This window comes from Schistocerca serialis, chromosome 4, assembly GCF_023864345.2.
Source record: "Schistocerca serialis cubense isolate TAMUIC-IGC-003099 chromosome 4, iqSchSeri2.2, whole genome shotgun sequence".
NCBI classification, from domain to species: Eukaryota; Metazoa; Arthropoda; class Insecta; order Orthoptera; family Acrididae; genus Schistocerca; species Schistocerca serialis.
Genome location: NC_064641.1, coordinates 688,789,149 through 688,805,866, shown reverse-complemented (window position 1 = coordinate 688,805,866; position 16,718 = coordinate 688,789,149). Strand labels below are relative to the sequence as shown.

Genomic DNA, 16,718 nt, shown 5'->3' with positions numbered 1-16,718 from the left:
TTAACCGACCAGAAATAAAGAAACAAATAAAAAAGCACCAGTTTGCTTTTGTTCTACAGTATTACTTTTATTGTTAACTGGTTTTCGGTTTACAAGGCCATCTTCGGACATTTACTGAGTATTATCAACAAAGAAGTTACAATGTTTGCAAACAACATTGACTGTTCCTTATGTATTCTGTAGTTAAATTGATAACTGTCTCTTCTTTTAATAGGTTTGGTTATCACTCTCCATGTTTCAGACCTCCTGAAGTAGCCTTGTCTAGTACTAATTTTATTTTATTTTATTAGTTTTGATTATTAATAGAAACTGTTATGTAGGCATGCTATTCCTATTCTGTCTTAAAGGTTTTCCTGTCTACTCCATTGTTATTTATGTACTGTTCAATTTTTACTTTTTCACTGCATTACCACCACGCTGTCAAAGATGTTACTTACTGTATGTTTCTACTTCAGCCTAGACGTGTTACTTCTCTTCCAATTTTGTTTGCAAACATTGTAATTTCATTATAACTTCTTTGTTGATAATACTCAGTAAATATCTGAAGATGGCCTTGTAAGCCGAAAACCGGTCAACAATAAAAGTAATATTGTAGAACAAAGCAGACTGGTGCTTTTCATTTATTATAATGTTGTTCTACCAAGAACTGACGGAATATTTTGTTAACAAATAAAAAAGATTGTCTTCCAACTCTTTGACGGCTTCCGTTTGGAGGGAAAAAAATGTGACCTGAAGCGAAACATAGGTTCCTTTTTTTGAACTAGAGTCAAAGATGATGATGATGTTTGGTTTTGTGGGGCACCCGTACAAATTCCCAACCTTTGCTCAGTCCAATCTCGCCACTTTCATGAATGATGATGACAACACAAACACTGCCGAGTCATCTCGAGGCAGGTGAAAATCCCCGATCCCGCCTGGAATCGAACTGGGGACCCCGTGCTCGGGAAGCGAGAACGCGACCACGAGCTGCGGACCAGAATCAATGAGGCAGTCAACAGAATGCACCAGAGAAAACGAAGAAGAAAAATTCAAAAATGTACGATCATCAGGGTAAGTTATAGCTACAGTATTTTGGGATGCAGAGGGTGTGGTTATGGTTGATTTTTTGGAGCAGGGATGCACAATAAATTCTGTCCAATGCGTCAGAACCGTCAAACTGCTTAAAGCACGTCTGCAGCAACATCGCCCAACAAAAGCTATGTCAGATGGTCTTTTGCATGGCAGTGCAAGACCACTGACCAGTTCTCATACCACTGAACAGATTGTGAAAATGGGATGGGGAGTCTTGCCTCATTGCCCATACAGCCCTGACCTGGCACAATAAATCTTCAATTCGTTCGGGGTGCTAAAAGAATCTCATCGTGCGATTCACTTTGAAGATGCCTTCGGAAGGAAGAACGTTTTAGCACAATGGAATACATGCCCATGTTAAAGAACTGTGGAAATGGACGAAGATTATATTGAAAAGTCACAAATTAATCGCCAGTCTTGTGGTTTTGAACTTACATAGTTGCATTCGAAAAATCTTGGCACATAACAAAAAAGGGACATTTTGACTGACCCTCGTAACATGAGGAATTCTGACCTCTACTACTGTCAACCGTTCCACAAATACGGCGTACCTTCTTTCCGCGCCGCTGCACTGATAAGACACCGCTGGCAGGTCGTTCGTGCTCCTGCAGCAGCAACACGCCGCATTCCTAGAGTGACGCGGCGTAGCGTGGTCGGAGCTGCACGCGCGTTTTCACGGTTGAGCTCGCGCGGTGCGCTGCTGAGAGCTGCCTCTGTCCCACGCACGCTCTGATTCTCCCACCGCAGTGGCACCGATGTCTCGCAGCTTGTTTACTTTCTCCTCGGCCAGGACCTGGCCACCTACAGCTGGCACCACAATTGTCTCAGTGAGCGAGACTGAAAGCGTCTAAACGCGAGTGGCACAATTTACTGGTAGCGGGTCACCGTCGTCCTTGTACCACCACTCAGCGGGAGATTGCGGCGAATTTGTTTCAGTACCGTGAACTCATGTTGTAGAACCTACGACAGCACTCATTTAGCCCATTTATGCTTTCACTAATTTCTAGATCCCTTTGGTGTTGTTGTGGTCTTCAGCCTCAGTTCTGAACAGTTAATGGCGTAACACCATTAATAAATGGAGACTTGGAACAGAAGTATGTAGTTAAGGAACGATGTTCGAAGGTTCTGGGTGTGTGCACTTATGAGAGATTCAATTGGAAGAAACTTACGAAATTTGTTATTAATAAAGCAATACCATATTTCAAAAGCTACTATTCTCTTCGTGTCTCAACTGTTTACCGTCCATATTTTAATTCCGTATAAGGCAACTGTACCGAACTGAGCTCCTCCCGCACAGGCCATGAAGACACAACGATACCGACCGGCCGCCGTGTCATCTTCAGCCCATAGGCGTCACTGGATGCGGATATGGAGGGGCATGTGGTCAGCACACCGCTCTCCCGGCCGTATGTCAGTTTACGAGACCGGAGCCGCTACTTCTGAATCAAGTAGCTCCTCAGTTTGCCTCACAAGGGCTGAGTGCACCCCACTTGCCAACAGCGCTCAGCAGACCGGATGGTCACCCATCCAAGTGCTAGCTCAGCCCGACAGCGCTTAACTTCGGTGATCTGACGGGAACCGATGTTACCACTGTGGCAAGGCCGTTGGCTGTATAAGGCAACACTCCAGGAAAATACCTTCAAAAAAATTTCTTAGGATACCAAGTTAGTCTGCATTTTCTGTCCTCTCTACTTCGAACGCTGTCAGTTAGTTTGCTGTGCAAATACCAAAACTTATCTACTAGCATGGGCTTAACCAGAGGAGGGGTTTTGGGGTTTGAACACCCCCTCCCCCTGATATGTTGGCAAAGGTAAGAAAAAAAATGGGGGGCAATGATGCATTGGACTTGTATTCGGCAGATTCGGATTCAGGCCCAGAGCTAGTCATCCAGATTTGTTGTTTCCCAGTTTACTCATGGAGAGGTAATGCGACACAGATCACCCGGCGGGCACAGTGAATGATGTCACCCACCCGCTGAATGTTGTGTAGAGTCACTGCAGTCACCGGCCTGCCGCTCCGCGTTATGTCAGCCAGCGATGTTTGCCCTTCAACAGCGACAAACCCATCGCCTACCAGTGGTGATATTCACTTTTGTATCACCGTACATATTTTTGTCTTTCATGATTGTGAGTGGACGTTTCACCTTCTGCATTCTAGAATTCTACCACAGAACGCTGTGTAACACGGACATCCATGTCGGCTATTTTGGAAGCGACTGCAGTACTGTCATCTGCCGCAGCAGAATGTTACTATTCCAGTGGATTGGAAAAGAACCATTGCGTAATAGTGCAAAATTAGAATTTTTGACTTAAAATTCATTTAAGCAGACAGAAATAGGAGGCATAACTTTTTGACTGATTCTAGTATCGTTTAAACTTCACATGGGAAAGAAAAACGTATCTGGAGACCCCTAAGTGAAGTGAAATTGATCATTAGATGTCAGAAGAGGCGCACCAGCCAGTATAAAAGGAGGCGGGGAGTATTTTGTTTCCAGTGGGGAAGCAGTAACAGCACAGTAGGTGCTTCAGGAGAGGGCAGTGAGTTCCATCGTGGATTAGTCATTGGGTGTCACCTGAGGAACATATCCACCAGGGACACATCAACCCTTCTGAAATTGTTCAAGTCAACTGTTGATGTCATTGTGAAGTAGAAAGGCAAGGGAACAAACACAGATAAATGAAGACCAGGCAGACTAAAAAAAAAAAAAAAAAAAACTGCCAGTACGGATGGTTGGTTGGTTTGGGGAAGGAGACCAGACAGCGTGGTCATCGATCTCATCGGATTAGGAAAGGATGGGGAAGGAAGTCGGCCATGCCCTTTCAGAGGAACCATCCCGGCATTTGCCTGGAGTGATTTAGGGAAATCACGGAAAACCTAAATCAGGATGGCCGGACGTGGGATTGAACCGTCGTCCTTCCGAATGCGAGTCCAGTGTCTAACCACTGCGCCACCTCGCTCGGTCAAGTACGGATGGAATTAAGTTCTAATGTGCTATCAGTAATCCAACTAGCGCAGTGACTGTGAGTAGGGATTTAACTCTGAACTGCATTCGTGGGTTAGTTTACTATCCCATCGCGTCACTGTTTTGTTTGCAATTAAATTGCTATTGTAACGTTGCCACTCCTCGTCTATGTAATTTTAGTATTGGCCGTACTTCCGCATACTGCATGCGCCTGCTAACCAGCGACCATTCGAAAATTTGGAACTTTGTTGTAAGTTCCTATGGGGCCAAACTGCTGAAGTCATCGGTGAACCGTGGTAAAAATTGTTGTTTTGAGGAGCGCGCCGCAGCGCGTAGTGTGAAGCAGTCGCCCGCCGTTTCTGGCGGTGGCGCCGCTGTGGCAATCGCAGCTTTGGTGTCTCCCTCTGGTGGGAAGGGGAAAGGTTGCCTGTTCACGTGCATTTAAGGGGCGCTATGAGATCGGCTGTTGGCCCCCGTCCACCTTCTCCAGTTTGCCGATGACACCGTCTTCCTTGCCCTTGCCCCCACCCTGCAACGCTCCCAACGCCTTCTCCAATCCCATCTTGACCGGTTCACCGCTCGGTGCAACCAGTGGTTGCTCAAGGTCAATCCTTCCAAAACCCAGGCGATCATTGTAGGCAAAACCACCCCTTCCTTCCGCCTCCTTGATTTCTATCTCACCGTCTATGGCCGTCCCATCGCCCTCACTCCCACCCTTAAGTACCTTGGCGTCACCCTCGACCGTCGCCTCTCCTGGACTCCCCATCTCCAGACAATCCAAGCCAAGGCACGTTCCCGCCTCCATCTCCTCAAGCTCCTTTCCGGCTGTACGTGGGGTCTGGACCCCTCCACCATCCTCCACACCTATAAATCCCTCACCCGCCCTATCCTTTGTTATGCCCATCCAGCATGGATCTCCGCTCCCCCTACCTTTTATAAATCCCTCCAAATCCTTGAACGCCATGCTCTCCGCCTCGCCTATCGCATCCGTCTCCCCTCCCCCACGCGGATCCTGTATGATCTCATCCCCTTCCCCCACCTCCTCCTTTTCCTTGAAAGGATACGGATCCTGTACACCTCCCGTAAACTTGATCCTCCTTACCCGCTCGTATCCCCGATCCTCTCCCGTCCCCGCCCGCTGCTGCGCCTGTATTCCCACGTCCCGCCCGGTCTCCATCTCTCCACCCTCCTTACCCTCTCCCAAGGTGGCTTCCGCCAGCTCCCTCTCCCTGATGATGTCCTCGTCCCCTCCATCTACCCCTCCTATCAACTTTGACCCAGCCCCGCCCCCCACTTCCGGTGTCCTTTCCTTTCGGCACCCTCCCTGCCTTCTCTTCCCTTCTTTTTCCTTTTCCCAGTCCCCTCCCTCCCCCCTCTTCCCCCGGGCTTCCTCTCCCCCTTCCTCCCTCCCCCGTATCTCCCCTGCCCGTGGCATCTCTACTCTCCCCTCTCGCTCTCCCACTCCCCTTCCTCCTCCTCCTCTCTTGGCAGGTCCCCAGACTCGCACACGCAAAGTGAACATTCGCGCGCCGGAGATCATCGCCTTCTGTGTCTCGTGTGTGTGACGTCGTTTAGCGTTTTTGGTGTCCGCCGTCCCACTACTACGTTCACTTGTGCCGTCGGATTCGTCAATGTTCTGTGCGCCGTGCCAACGTGTTTTCAGTGTTGTTATCGTCACGTGTGAACGACTCCATGTTTTTTGTGTCTCTGTGACCTCTCTCTTTTGCCCGTCACTTTGTATCATTATCATGCTCCGTTTCTTCTACTATTGTAAACGCTATGGCTGAAGAGCGGCGTAGTGTGCCGCTGCCAGCCTACCTGATTTTGTACAGGCTTTAAAATAACAATACAGTAAAAAAAAAAAAATCGGCTGTTGGTCAGTCTGGGTCAGTCTGGGAGTCGGTGCAGTGAGTCGACAGATTCAGTCGGAAGACAGACATTCGCATTTTAGTAAGTCGGCTCTCAGTCGCTGTTGGGTTGTGAACTGAGTTGGGTTCGTCATTACTCCGCTGTTGGACGAGTTGGCAGTCAGCAGCAGGCAGGTCCGCAAGGTGCAAGTACGCACCGGGACCGTGGTCGACGCAGACGAAAAGTCGTTGATCGGTCGGTCGGCTGGTCGTCGAATGGCGACATGTGGTCTGCTGAGCATTGACACCAGGATCAGTCGGGAAGAGTTGGCAGCCAGCAACAGTCGCGTTCGTATGGTGTTAGTAGTCGCCGGGACCGCTGTCGGCGAAAGTGGGCTGCCGTTGGTCGTTTCCTCGGCCGGTCGTCCAAGTCGACGTCTTGGATCCTCAGGATGAACACCATTTTCCGAGTCGGGATGTGGTTGCATCTTGTTGGTTCGTTGGAACTGAGCAGCGACGTAGCCTCCACAGCGCGAAGCTAGGCCGGGGCTTTTGGCGGCCGCTGTTGCATTTGGAGGCGCTAGCTGCGAGAGCGACTTTTCGCTTTCCTCCGAAGCAGGATCCTGAAGTTGAGTAATTAGTGACTTCCTTTTAAAACTCGATTGTTACGATTTGTTTGTTAGCTGTGGATCCCGCAGACTTCTTCCGTAGTGATTTGACAGTTGTGACCTGTATTTTCTGTATTCTTTTAAACTTGTCTTGGGTGGTGTTTGATGCCTTGATCTTGTTGAGGCCGAGTTAGAAGGTGTAGGTATCTTGCTTTACTCGACATCGGCCGATATTCTCTGTTGTTTGTGCAGTTGGATCTGACGGTTGGAAATCGGTCAGATTGTCGGTGGGAGTGCTAGTATGTCTCTGTCGTTCGGAGCAGCCTCTGTCATGTTTGTCGGCTTAGGTGTGTTAACGAATTTATTGCTTGGAGTGTAACGGCCTAATTCCTGGACTGTTTTTATCTTGCCTATCATCTTGAGAGGCGGTTTATGTGTACTGTAGAGCACGTTAACTCGTTTGGCCAACGTTGTATAATTTTATATAAGATTGCATTTCATGGGCTTTTATTTAAATGGTCATTTTAGTGTATAGAGTTGCCACCCTTCCACCGTAAGACGTTTCTTAGACGTTAAAATCTAGTTGCACCTTCGGTGGCACGTTAATCTTTTAATTTTAGTGTTTTGTACCATTTCCATCCCGCCTACGGGGTGCATAGTTTGTGTGCTTGTGTGAATTGTTAAAACTTTTACCTTAAGGTAATCTGGTGTGTTGCAGATTTGCACCAGTGTAGTCTTTCAGAGGTTGTTGTGAGCGGTCGTTACTACGGCCGTGTCAAAAGGGAGCAGCACGGTTCTCTGCCCGAAAGCTCATACACTCAATAATTTGTTTTTTTCTGCCTCTGAATAAATTGTAACTTGATATTTAGAGAGTGCTTTCTGCTTATAATTTTAAATCTGTTTCTTAAAGCGTTTTGAGGAATAAAATTCCCATTTGTTAAAAGCAATTTGATTTTGATTTCATCAGTTACTCCCTGGCAACTACTTCCACGCTCACCTAGTGTGATTAAATGTGTTAATGTTCTTGATGAATCGCTAGTAAATAAAATAAAATTTTAAGAATGTTCTTTGAAGATAAATCCACGGTTCAATTGGTCCATAGGCTTACACACTACTTAAGCTAACTTAAATTTACTTGCTTATGCTAAGGACAATACACACTCGTGCCCAATGGAGGACTCGATCCTCCGACGGGGGAGGGGGGAGAGGGGGGGGGGGGGGGGGCGCGAACCGTGGGAAGCGATCATTATTTCCGTAGTTACCGAAGTTACACCAGTTAAAGTCGAAATCACCACACGAAGTAATAAACGTTACTTTTGTTATATGTCATCACAAATTGTCTTTAACTGTTTTAGCCAGAATGGACCAACGTTTGAAGGTTGCTCAATTTTTTTAGTTCTTATTAGCTAGTGCAGACTGCTCGCTCATTGGAGACAGCATATTCTTTTCGAGATGCAGCCGAATTTAGTGACAGTGAAACAAGAGTATCTGATCGTGAAACTCATAGTGAGACAGAGGACAATGAAGAGGCAGAAGAAGACAATGTTCGCGAGGAAAATCCAGAAACCGTAAGACAGTCTTGCTATTTTTATGCAAAAGACGGTTACAAATATGAATACCTAGACGGTGAATCGAGATTTTGTAAAACAACTCGGCAAATATCAAAGAAAGTGAATCAGTTTTAGAAATTTTTCTATGTGCTGACTGACTGCAATGGACAAATTTTTTTAAAGTGATAGTAGGGTCGACGAATCTGCAGGAAAAGTTCAAGCGGGACCGAGTCAGCCAAACAGTCAAAACTGTCACGATGTCAACAAATCCACGCCTTATAGACACAAAAAGTACCAAAACATGTTCTAAATGCCAAAAATACGTGTGCAGTATGCATTCCATCCACAAAAAGGCGAGTCTCAATTGTGACGAACGAAAGTAAGTGGTTAGTTGATTCGTTCGTCTACCCACCGACTTTTTTATTCAGAATCATTGTTTATTTTTCTCTGTAGTTTACTGAATTGATCATGACGTACTTGATCCCAAAACATGTTTGTGAACATCGTTGACGTAGATTTTCTTCGCCTTCTCATTCCAACAAGTCTGTTCAAGAGGCCAGTGTTAATCCAAGAGCCTTAATTGCTGGTAGTAAGATTATGTTTTCTTTTAACAGAGATTGATTTTTCGTAATAGAACAACATTTTAGAGAATCATAGAAGTAAATAAATTTAAGATAGTTTTTGTTTTTGGGACCGAAAAATACTCCACGAAATTAATAACGTCAGTCTAAATAGCGAATATAAAAAGGGTTGGAACTATTTATTTACAGCTCGTACAAAATAGATACGTCTTTCAAAGTTTTATTGACCTTCAAAGTGGTCACCAGCATTGTGTATAACCCGTTGCCAGCGATGTGGAAGTCGTAGGATACTCTTAGCAGTGTCAGTTGCGTTGACAGTTCGAGCGGCGCGGTCTATTGCCCGACGAATTTGTAGCACGTCTGAAGCGAATGCCGTGAGGTGTTTTCTTCAGTTTACAAATCGAGATGAACTTACGTTGGCTTAAGTCAGGGGAGTGCAGTAGGTGGTATAGCACTTAGTAGTCCCATCAGTCAAACAAATCAGTAACAGCTTGAACTGTACGTGCTTGAGCATTGTCCTGCAAAATGATGGTCAGGTCCTGCAGAAAGTGTCATCACTTCTGCCTCTATGCTGTTCATTTTTGGAACACAACCTACGACTAGCTTAGAGACAGTAATTTCAAGAAGCAGTATTAAGTGAGGAATCTAACAATATACAATAGTCCTGTACGTATCGCTCCCATACGGATCTTGAAGATCAGACTAGTTTCAATGTGCACATAGGCCTTTAAGAAATTGCTCTTCCCGCGCACATACATGAATGGAAAGGGAAAAGAAAGAGTAGTGTTCAAGGTCCCGTCGACAAGTCATAGACAGGATGGAAAGGAAAGAAGCCCAAATAACTGATAACGATGGGAGGCACACTCTGCCACGCGTTTCACAGTGGTTTGCGGATGTACTGGTAGATGCTGATGCCTTACAATCAAAGTAAACAACGGAAACCTTGTTCAAAACTGGTAGACGCGAGGTTTTTAATTGTTGGACAAAATGTACCAGAAAAAATGATAGCCTAGTGTCGCACGTTACTTACAACTGATGAAGCAATCCATTTTCATCATTTAACTGAAATTAAGTTATGTTGCGTTTGGTGCAGGAGTCTTCTGCCGACGCCCTTCCCGTGTGTCGTTTACCAGCAGAAATTGCGACGACACGTAAAACCAAAAAAATTGATTTTTCGAAAATATGTTCATTTTGCAGCGCACATCTTTCTGAAGAGCTCGTTAAATAAAACATATATGTTCGAGGAAATGTAAGGCCTGTTTTTTTTTAAGTGTGCCAAAGTGCAGTGCCACGTCTCTTCTCACGTTTTACATCCTACCTTCTTAGAAAAACTTACAATTAATACTGGATGGGATTATTTGTGACGACGAGAATAAGAACTCTTCAGAAAATTTGCAGTCGTTATTGCATATTAGCTAATAACTTTTTTTTTTTTGACATGAGATTAAATATACGAAACTTAAAACCAGTAAAGACAAGACACAAGCAAGACCGTACATATTTCTTCAGTCCTTACGTCCCACCATTTTTTTCTCTCTAATCTTGCTACAGCTTTCTGAGAAACAATCTATTACCTCATCAAAAAGTCCGTCAAACGTTTTGCTACATGAAAAATCAAAATTTCGTCGTCTAATACTAAAGAATCTGTTAATACGAATGTATCCAAGACTGGTGTGGTTTCTCGATTTGGTTACGTCTATTATGTCTCTGTCTGCTAGATAAAACTAAAGAGACCTTTCTAATATTACAGCAATTGTAACACACGCTAAATAAGCGAGACTATTTTGGCACAAATAGTCATTTTTATGTACTTCATTTGCATAAATAACACGACAAAATATAATTCACGAAGTACCAATATCAAATGCCTATTACGCCTACCACAGGCAAAAAGTTTTATGTTAGGAAATAGTTCCACATTTCATTCATATGATCCAGTGTCTCAAGCATGAGATAGAAAAGTAGTAGTAGGAAACTTTAATATAAATTTGGAATCGCCGTATTCTTCCATAGGTTTTGTGAGATGACCCCGTTTCTTCTCCTTCCTCGTTCTAAGAAACAATCTTGTCATCACTAATTCTGTAGCTGTTTCTGCAATTGTCAAAACGTATTCTCCGGTTAACTTCATTATCCCTACCACAATCACCCCTTCAGTCATCGAGCGTCTATTACCCGATTAGGTGTTACTACGTGTTCGTACAACGTGTCTTCCGCGCTATTCCGAGAATAGTACTTACAGCCGCTGTTAACAGGAGACTAGCGACCAATCAAAATTTTCCGTCAAACTTTCATTATCTAGGAAACACCAAGAAAAAATGTAATCTTTCTTACGTTTTATTCCTGTTAGTCGTTTATATCCACTCTGGAACCTGAATCTACGGATTTCGCTAATAACTATAACAACGCTGATCATTCGCACAGCCAGTCACCCACATAAACAAACAGCGATTGGCATTCACACATTCGGGTTTGCTCGGTTCAGCTTCTACAGCTCCGTCCCCTTTTGTATGCGGGAAGGATTTTTATTTCTAGATGCGACGGGGATTGCCCAGGTAGACATCACGTACAATATGCACGCATTCAAAAATCAACCTATGATTCCTTCAGAAATCAACTTAGAATGCGTTCAAAAATGTTAAAAAACCAACTGGCGTCTGTTTCAAAATCATTTGAATAATCGGTAGACCAACGTGCACTGGATGCTAGGCACTTCGTGAAACAAGGTTTTTTTTTCCTTTTTTTTTCCCTCGAGAATATGAATTTAGCGCACACTGAAATTGCCGCCAGGGGCAGATACCCCGCTTTGCACCCTCCACCCCCCCCTCCACCCCTTGATCCGGGCCTGTATAAAATAAACAAAGTACTGAAACAATTTTTTGGTCTTCCACTACGATTTGTATCCCCACCCACTTTCCTCCATTACCAAATAGATTATTACATGATGCCTCCACATATTACATTCCATCAGCTGTGCGGCTCTAAAACCGTGGCGGAATCACAAACTGAGTGGATGTTGCTTTGCTTGCTCGCCTTTCTATGACAGCGCCGCTCTACGGGAGACGGCGAAACTACGAGTCAGCGCTCTCCACTGTGCTCAACAGATGGCTCGCTGCTTAAGGTTTATCAGTCTCGCAGCTATATATGTAGCGAGGTTTCTTTTACTGCATTTGTCAGTCATTCATCTGTTAACGAATGTAATTATTTACAAATTTGGTATTGTCAAATAAATAGTTTTTCGTAAAAAACGCTAGTATCAATGGACGTACATGGGTTACGAAATGCTTCTGGACAACAAATACTGAGGCAGCCGGAATCTCTACTAAGCGATGTAGTCATCATCGTAACTGGAGAGAAGAAAAGGGGGCTCTATAAATGCTCTTCGCGCTATAATTATTAATGCTATTTTCAAAGAAGTCATTTTAATTCAAATGACACGATCTCATAGATTTACCGCCTATGAAAGACACTCAAGCTTTTGATTTGTTACACTATGCAAAACTGTAGAGAAAAAAAAAAAGCTTTTGAAATGTGGTGCCTTAGAAGATAAAGATGACATATGTTGACTGCAAACTAATGAAGATGTACTGAAGCGAATTGAGGAGAGAAGACATCTATGGCACAACTTGATAAAAAGAAGAGATCAGCTGATGTAATGTAATATGTGGAGGCATCATGTAACAATCTGTCTGGTAATGGAGGGAAGTGGGTGGGGGCACAAATCGTAGTGGAAGACCAAAGGATAGCTAAAGTAAGCATGTCCAAATGCTTGCACAGGAAGGACTTGTGTTTAGAGCTGCATCAAACCAGTCTTCGGTCTGAAACAAATATGCTGCTTTGTATTAGTCAAGATAGTGGTGTACATAAAACGTGTCACTGGTCGTCCCTTACGACATAAACAGTGTCGGGTGTGGAGGTTTGTGACTCGGTGGTCATATGATAGATTACGGATGGAAATGTCGGTTGGTTCGATACTTGGGTAGCCCACGGAATTTCTTCTGCCACTTCTCTTGTACTTCACTTCTGGCTATGTTTGTTAACGTGAAAAATGCCGCTTTGTACCGTGGCTTAGCGTCCGCGCTAACCTGTAGGATTACCCAATGAATGGGCAAGTCCGCTCAAAGGTCGGAGGAAGGAAACGGGACGTCACCTCCGACGGGACCATGTCTAGCAGAACACTGTGGTGTTCAAACCAACCTTCGCTTTGAGGACAGCTTTAATGTGGAGGTAATATTTGTTGGTTTAGTCCTCTATCTCCCTTTCTTTCTTTAGTCTCTTTTTAACGAAGTTCAAAATGTATGAAAGCTCTTAGCCGTTGATTTTATAGCACTTTGATAAGTATGTAGCCAGAAAGGTTTCGTTCTTCAGGCCCTTCTGCACATATCGGTGGCCTTACTTGTTTTCAGAGGATCCAAGTGCGTGTTCAGTCCAAAGAAGTAATCTGATCTAATATTAAATATAATAACCGGCTCCCTGTGTACATTACAGACTTCAATGTTTTTTAGTTTTCTCCACTCTGCTGTTATTTTATCTCTAATTATAGCAAATACCTTCCTTGACCTTTGTCAAAAGATTTTGACGTTCCACCTGTTCAACGATATTTCTCTCAGATTTGAATTAAAAAAACATATTTCACATGACAACCAATTGAAAATTAACTGTCGAAGATGTTTAAATTTACGACGAGTACAGAAAAATTGCTTCGTCGAGGAATTAAGCTACGCTCGGTCGTAGCTGTAAAACATTCAGTAATTAGATATATTCCTTCGTTTCTAGCTGACTGCTACCGGAAACGTCGCTGAATTACACACTTTGGTATCAGGATGAAACGAAAAATTTGATACGAGCTCTGTGGGCGTCACGCCCTGAGCAAACGCCTACATTGCGCGCAACCTACAAATCAGACCCGTTATGCGGGACACCTACACACTCAGGCGCTTGAGAAACGTCTTCACGCCATTTTCCTCTTCTCACAATTCGAGCCGGCCATAATCATCACGGTAGCAGTATTGTGAGTTGCATCTACACTTCTTGTCCTCCTCTGCAGCTGATGGGTCAGTGCGGCTAACTGCCATGAGGAGGACCCGGGTTCGATTCCTGGTATTATCAAAGGATTTTTTTCCCTTAGCGGGAGGACTGGAGCGGGGTGCACTCAGCCTCGTGATGCCACCTGATGAGCAAGTTGGCCAAGTAGAAGCGGCTCCAGGTCACGAAAACAGAATGGCCGGGAAAGCGGTGGGCTAGCCCCATGTCCTTCCGTATTGCATTCAACGACGCCATTCGCAGAGGATGACACGGCGGTGGGTCGGTACCGTTGGACTCGCCAGGGCCTGTGGAGGGAGTTTACGTTTATCTACATTACTTAGCGCGCCGCTATCATGATTTCAGCAGACGGCCTGTTAGTTCGACACTTTATCTGCTCAACCGAACTGGTGAATTGACTGCTCGTATTTGTGTTGTGACCAGCGCTATCTCTCACTCGAATTAGCCTTTATCCTCTGACGGAATTGTATATATGAATGTCTGATGGTGAACGGCTCACCACTGGCATATACTGAAGACAGTCTGAAGAAACTTCATTGCCATAATCACCACAAACCCAGTTAGCCAATATTGTCAATAACTAAGAAATTCAGCCTTCAGTTGCAAGGTAAAATTTTATTAGTTTACCTAGGTTTCGATGCCAATAATGGTATCTTCTTCAGAAAAAAAAATTATTTTAGCGGTCAAACGTTATTCTGTGACATGACCAACGTTTGGCCCTCAAAATAATTTAATTTTTGTTCTGAAGAAGACACCATTATTGGCATCGAAACCTAGTTAAAATAATAAAATTTTACCTTGCAACTGAAGGCTGAATTTATTAATTTCTGAACAATTCACGGTTGCTGAAGAGCTGCACTATGTTAAAGATTTGTAATATTGTCAATTTAGAACGAATTTTCACTCCGTGGCGAAGTGTGCGTCGATTTGAAACTTCCTCCAGGTTAAAAGCGTGTGCGGGACCGGGACTTGAACCTGGGACCTTTGCCTTTTGCGGGCAAATGCTATACAGACTGAGCTACCCGAGCACGACTCACGATCCCTCTCACCATCCCTTCACAGCTTCAACTTCGCCAGTGCCTCGTCACCTGTCTTCCAAATATCACAGAATTTCTCGTGCATACCTTGCAGAACTAGCACTACTTGAAGAAAGAATACTGCAGAGATATGGCTTAGCCACCGCCTTGGAGACTGTTTCCAGAAAGAATTTTCATTCTGCAGGGAACGTGTGCTGATTCGAAAGTTCCTGGCAAATTAAAACCATGAGCCGGACCGAGACTCGTACCTGCAAGGTAGAAGATGAGGCACTGGCGAAGTAAGGTTTCGAGGGAGAGTGACGAGTCGTGCTTGGATAGCCATCAGTCGGCAAGTTCCGGCTTCGAAGCCCGTCCGGCACACAGTTTTAATCTGCCAGGGATTTTCAATACTGTCAATGTTTGAGACAGATGCGGTTTTTAATTTTCTAATTACTCTGATTCTATATTTGTGGTCATCTGAGAGACACATATGGGAAAATGTACACTACTGTCCATTAAAATTGCTACACCAAGAAGAAATGCAGATGATAAACGAGTATTCATTGGACAAATATATTATACTAGAACTGACACTTGATTACATTTGCACGCAATTTGGGTGCATAGATCCTGAGAAATCAGTACCCAGAACAACCACATCTGGTCGTAATAACGGCCTTGATACGCCTGGGCATTGAGTCAAACAGAGCTGGGATGGGGTGTACAGGTACAGCTGCCCATGCAGCTTCAACACGATACCGCAGTTCATCAAGAGTAGTGACTGGCGTATTGTGACGAGCCAGTTGCTCGGCCACCATTGACCAGACGTTTTCAGCTGGTGAGAGATCTGGAGAATGTGCTGGCCAGGGCAGCAGTCGAACATTTTCTGTATCTAGAAAGGCCCGTATAGGACCTACAACATGCGTCCGTGCATTATCCTACTGAAATGTAGGGTTTCGCAGGGATCGAATGAAGGGTAGAGCCACGGGTCGTAACACATCTGAAATGTAACGTCCACTGTTCAAAGTGCCGTCAATGCGAAGAAGAGGTGACCGAGACGTGTAACCAATGGCACCGCATACCAGCACGCCGGGTAATACGCCAGTATGGCGATGACGAATACACGCTTCCAATGTGCGTTCACCGCGATGTCGCCAAATACGGATGCGACCACATGATGCTGTAAGCAGAATCTGGATTCATCCGAAAAAATGACGTTTTGCCATTCGTGCACCCAGATTCGTCGTTGAGTACGCCATCGTAGGCGCTCCTGTCTGTGTTGCAGCGTCAAGGGTGACCGTAGCGGCGGTCTCCGAGCGGATAGTCCATGCTGCTGCAAACGTCGTCGAACTGTTCGTGCAGATGGTTGTTGTCTTGCAAACGTCCCCATCTGTTGACTCAGGGATCAGACGTGGCTGCACGATCCGTTACAGCCATGCGGATAAGATGCCTATCATCTCGACTGCTAGTGATACGAGCCCGTTGGGATCCAGCACGGCGTTCCTGAACCCACCGATTCCATATTCTGCTAACAGCCATTGGATCTTGACCAACGCGAGCAGCAATGTCGCGATACGATAAACCGCAATCGCGATAGGCTACAATCCGACCTTTATCAAAGTCGGAAACGTGATGGTACGTATTTCTCCTCCTTACACGAGGCAGCACAACAACGTTTCACCAGGCAACAGCGATCAACTGCTGTTTGTGTATGAGAAATCGGTTGGAAACTTTCGTCATGTCAGCACGTTGTGGGTGTCGCCACCGGCACCAACCTCGTGTGAATGCTCTGAAAAGCTAATCATTTGCATATCACAGCATCTTCTTCTTGTCGGTTAAATTTCGCGTCTGTAGCACGTCATCTTCGTGGTGTAGCAATTTTAATGGCCAGTAGTGTACATTGTGTACATATTCTTTATATGTGCTATCTTATGACTTTTGTCACCTGAGTGATTGGAACGTAGAACATCAAATGGATGTGAAATCACCTCCGAACATCACAGCATCTTTAATCTGACCGGGGTTACACGAGAGGCAAAAAAG

The 16,718-nt window shown here is 44.8% G+C and overlaps 1 protein-coding gene and 1 pseudogene across 4 annotated transcripts in view; both read right to left on the bottom strand.

Annotated features, from left to right (window-relative positions):
• The window catches only part of LOC126473185 (rab11 family-interacting protein 4), a 939,113-nt gene that overhangs the window by 547,144 nt on the left and 375,251 nt on the right, over positions 1-16,718 (bottom strand). The window lies entirely within an intron of this gene.
• LOC126475907 (5S ribosomal RNA) lies at positions 2,563-2,680 on the bottom strand (annotated as a pseudogene).